This window comes from Nicotiana tomentosiformis, chromosome 4, assembly GCF_000390325.3.
Source record: "Nicotiana tomentosiformis chromosome 4, ASM39032v3, whole genome shotgun sequence".
NCBI lineage: Eukaryota > Viridiplantae > Streptophyta > Magnoliopsida > Solanales > Solanaceae > Nicotiana > Nicotiana tomentosiformis.
Window position 1 is genome coordinate 47,539,684 of NC_090815.1, and position 5,737 is coordinate 47,545,420.

Here is a 5,737-nt window from a genome sequence, read left to right on the forward strand (position 1 = left end):
GAGCGAGAGAGGACAAGAAGGCCAAGAGGCCTCAAGATTTTGGGGGATATAGTGGTGCTCGCGCCCCACTTGCAACCTTTCCCAGTTCATTCAGCACTTCCAGCTTCTAGTGGTGCTCCGGCAATTCCGAGGTCTTAGGTTTCCCATTTCACTCAGCCACGGTCTAGTGCACCTCCTGCAAGGGATGCCTTTAGCGGTCAGTCTAGCCGACCAGGTCAGAGTCAGCTTCAGCAACCATGCGTACCAAAAGCTTGTTTTGAGTCTTGAGATACCAGACATGTGGTGAGGGACTGTCCCACACTTAGGAGGGGTGCACCTCCACAGACTACTCAGGCTCCCCGGATTCCACAGCGTCCACAGACTTCACAAGCCATGGTTGCTACTCCAGTTGCTTCTCTACCTGCACCTCTAGCGCGGGGTTGAGGTCAGGCCCGATTCTATGTTTTTCCGGGTAGTACAGAGGCAGTTGCATCGTATGCTGCCATCATAGGTATGGTTTCGGTCTGTCATAGGGATTGTTGACGACAAATTTTGATCCTCCTTTTAAAAATTAATTTATTTATACTTATTAATTTTTTATAAATATGTTAAAGATATTTTCTAAATAATAATATCTATCTTTTTAAAACAATTAGGTAATAAATAGTGCTAATTAGTAATTTAGTAATTATATGATTATATATACATTATCTTTACTATTTATTATTTTTGAAATTATTAAGATAGTTTTCGTATGCATCACATAAGCTTATAATTAATTTAACAAGTTATTTCTCAATTTTTGGCAATATAGTCTATTATTCAAAATAAATTCAAAATTAGTGTAGTAAATAGGAAAATAAGATATTTTAGTAATTAACTAACTAACTGCAGTAATTAGTAGTGTATTTGATGGTTTTAATTACTATTACATTTATTGAAATTATTTATGTTTATTTAAATTAATTTTAAAGGGCTAATGACTGAAATGGCTACAATTGCAAAGATCCAATCAAATACAAATTGGTTGTTTGTCAAATTAAAACCAGCCCAAACAATTTACCTAATCCCCTACCCGACCCTGTCCAAACGCCCTCACTAGTCCAGGTTGGTGCTCCAGAACCTCCTCTCTAAGCCAATTTAATCGCGCCACATAGACCATCTTCCATACTCATAAAACAAACACACACCATCGTGACCGTTGATCCACATCATCAACGGACCAGGTTCAATCCTGTTTTTTAGTTATTTTAAAAGCCTCATCATATTTTATCTCAGCCATTGGATCACAAGAATCCAACGGCCACCGAATTTTTCCATAAAACTATTCTAAAAATTTCCAAATATCAAAGTAATCATAGCCGTTAATTAAAGGATCCAACGGCTCCCATTCCATCTCCCTATCTTAACCTAAGAGATAACCCCAATTATCTCCAAAACCCTAATCATTTCACACAGACTCGACCGCCTCTCCTTTCATCTCTATTGTCTTAACTCCCATCACCCTAATAAGTCAAGAAAACCTTGCACAAATTCGTGCAAGGCCTCACATTGCCCAGAAATCATCTCTTTTGTCTTTATTACCCATGATTCTCGTTGAATCTTTGCCCATTTCATCTTTGGGATTCAAAAATCGCCAAATCCAAAACCCTAGACCAAACAATGCATGGTCAAATCCTCAGAAATCCTTTATGTTTTGCTAAATCAGTGGCATGCATGGCTATCTCACAATGCTATCATACTTATTCTTTGTCTAGAGGTCAAGTGAAGCGACCTCTGGACATTGAGGCTCTTACCCGATGGAGTTTTCCTTCAACGGCCAACTTTCCCCCTCTCTGGTAAAATCTCTATTGATTTCCCTCTGTCTTCTAAGATTTTCACCTGATTATGCTCACATCACTACCCCTTCATCACTCTCCACTGCTGAGTTTGATTTCTGTTAAGCCTAAGGCATTGAATGACACTATAAATAGGGGCTCCATTACGCTCATCTAACAACACCTAACAATATGAGAAAAACATCTAATACGAGTTTGCAAAGCCTATCAGATACGCTAGTTTCTAACTGATTCTTCATCTTCCTCTCTTTCTGGTTCTAAGTTCAATTCGTTGATAGCTATTTGAGTTTTGGATCCTAAACGACTAATAAGAATCCTTGTTTGGTTTGCTACTCAAAGGAAGGTCAGTACTTCGACCCCTTCCTTTCATTAAATCATTTTTTGGTTAAAATCATGTCTACCCTATTATGATGATTGTTTTTGTTTTTGATGTGTTGTTGTTAACATATGTTATAATAATCATGCTTTTCATATGAACCAACTATTTCTCTTAATGTCTTGAGACTGATTTAACACTAATTGACTACTCTTGTAAGATTAATAAATGCTCCTTAAGTTAAGTAATATGTGTGCTAATTAAAACTTATGTAGCTGAGTAAAGAGCCTTAATAGTTTTGCATACTTGTTCAAACCTTAGATCCTCTTGATGATTCTACTATGGTTCTCATGTTTACTCTATTGATCTTTATCTTGGAGTTAGTTGTTACTTACCTGATAAACCGAGTTAAAATAGGATATGAACACTTAAGGTTGACTATAGGGCTGTCACGCAGTTGGAATATATCAGTTTTAGTTGTTTGGGTTTGCCTTATCCCTTTCCATGTGTTTTCTGTGATTCTGTAGCTAATGAAAGAGCACTGTAATGAGTTTCTGCTAAATTTCATCACTTTTTGATCAAACCTATGAGCTTCACTGTGTAAGTATGTCTACTAATATAACTTGACTAAGCTCTAATCTCTGCAATTAATTCCATATGTGTTCTGCCAGTCTAGCCTAACCTGTGCTTTTGATTATCCTTAAGGGCTTGATAGCTGTTATATTTGTGCATCTTCTCTTGGTTATACTATGTTATTGACACATCTCGAACTAGAATTTCAACATGTTAGTACAAATCTACTAAACATGTTCAAGTGGATTCACTATCCTGTTACTAGAACCGTGCATACTTAATGTGAAACAATCTATTATTCTAAACCCCTGAGATTAGCATGTTAACCTGATGCTATGCTCTTTGATGATCTACCATGTTGCAGTATCGCACTCTTAATGAATATCTCATGTGTGTGTCTTTATGTCTCCTAAGGGTCCTGCACTTATACTTATCCTGAAACAGACTTTGCTTATGAAGTATGCTCTCATACTCATGCCAATATTCTCATAAGGGAAACCGAATCATACTTACCTAGTATAAGACTTTCATTATTCTGGACCACTATAATGATAGTCTTATCCCATATTGTTTGGTGCTTAATCATGTTATAATGTTGTAGTCTGGTTAGAACGTGACATGTACATATCTGAATACCATCTGTTGGAAGTTCTATACATATCCCTATCTCATAAGGGAATTGTTGTTTATACACCATGTTTGTGACTGTGCTATCATGTCATTGAAACCTTCTACGTTACTATAGTATACCCATAGACTTAGAAGATCCATTTTTTATGTTTTCCTTCCATGTTTGAGTGTATGACTGTATGTTTAGTCCAACCTATATGGAATGAAAGATCTCTTTAGGGGTTCTGGCGCTTGTTAAGTAAGTGTATTTTCCTGTCCCTTAAGAACCCTGAAATGGACTGTTAACCCTTGAAATTAGTAAGAAGTGGAGATCCAGTTTGTGTGTAGATATCAATTAAGTGTATGTATGATTGAGAACATGCTTACAACTAATGATAAACCTGCCAGTGAGATTAGTGAAGGTAATACACATGAATATCTCCTATGAACTGCATGACATACCTATTCTGGATCCTTGTATTAGCATGTTGGTGTCTCTCATTGCTTGCTAGAACCTATAGCTGATTCTGTTGAGTACTCTCAAGCCTGCTAAAGGTATATGATATTGTATTATATGCTTGTGTACAACTCATGATCTGTTTGATAATATTTTAGTGTTCTTAATAGTCATTTGCAAGAAATGTAGATCTCCTTACTTGTTGCTATCACTGTTGTATCGGAATTTATATTAAGTGCCTCATTAGCACTTAAACCTGTAAGGAAGAGTAGGTGTTTGTATCTAGGGGTATTTGAGAGTAGAGTTTAGTTTTTTGTTGAGGTACTCTCCCTGACACGAGCACTGCTCGGGGTACTTGAGACCCTTGTTAACTTTGAAGTGCTAGTGATGCAAAGGGTATCTTGGCCATTAGCGGAATTTTACCCCAAGCCCTTAATATACTGACATTTGCCTATCTCTCTAGGTTTAGTATTCAATGGAAATAAAGGTCTCACTGTAAATTGTTTTACTCTATGTGACTTCACATTAATTTGCATCTCCTAACTGTTGATAATTCTTACAGTTTTATTCACGGGTTTACAATGATATTATTTGTGTTTAAATGTTGAATTGGGTTGTAAATCGGATGACCTTCTCCTTTTTGTTTTTGCATAAATCTGAGTTGGGCCTGCCGAGTTCTCAAGGAACTCAGGCCCAAACTCTTAGCCCGAACTTGGAGTCACCTAAAGTTGCTGCTGTTGTTCGCTGTTGTTGGGCCTAATATTCCTCAGACCCAAAACCCCGAGTCCATCTCCCTTTCCTTTATTGCTTTACATAATTCGCTTTTGCCTTATGTGTATATAACACTGATAATGTTTAGTGAATGCTCTTTCTTTATTTATTATCTTTGAATTACCTTAGAAACCTAGGCAAGCTAAAACCGTAGGTAAAGTTAAAAGGAATTGCTATTTCTTACCTTAGTTAAATAGTTTAACATATTCAATTGCTTCTACCATATAGTTTTACTTTCTCTTATACTAACCTTTTTCGTGAAACTCTTTGAAGATCAAGGTAGATTTGAAAATCAAACAACTTTCCTTCTTTAAGAACTAGAATCAAGAAAATGATTCCCAAGACATATTTTCCAAAACAAAAACAAAACACAGTCGCAGTCAAGGATACTTCAAATGATTTTCTTCTAAAACATGGGTACAAGATTTTAAATTGGTCTTAAGGTATATCTAAAATCTACTTCTCCAAATAGCCTTTTTATTTTCAAGGCTAAAGTATTTTTAAAACCTAGCCATGTTTACAAGTTTAGACCTTATAAATACATTTCCAAAACTATTTCAACTATTGATACATTTTTAAAAGGACTTTCACAAGCAAAACCTATACTCTCTTTTCAAAGTGGATATACTATTTTATCTTTCAAAGTGATAAGTTTAAAATATGACATAGGGTAAGATATACTTTTAAGCACTAACCAAGTAGAATATAGACATTTAATTCCCAAGCCTAGTCTAAGTCCTATGGAGCTACCTTAGGTAGATTTTAGAGAGTGCCTAACACCTTCCCCTTAGAAGAACAAGAACTCTCACCCAAAATTTCCCTGATTAGCAGACTAATAGGATAGTAATTTAATGACTGAAACAGGTACCCTAGTATACTGTTAAATAATAAGTGGCGACTCTCTTTTATCATAAACAGGGAAACCACCAGTTGAATCTTGTTTTGACTCGTGCAAAATAGGGTGTAACAACATGGAGACTCTGCTAGGTATTACACTTAGGTCCTTACCTTAGGAGTCTTAGACTATACTTGGAATTTAGGAATGTTTATATACTATTTTAAGTGTTCTTAATTTGCAACTATTTGCTTACCTCCCTTACTTGTTCATTATGTACTTATCCGCTTGCTTTAATGTTACCCACTATCTGTTACGGCTTTATATATACTGTCATCACACTCTTTCCTATCGAGTCT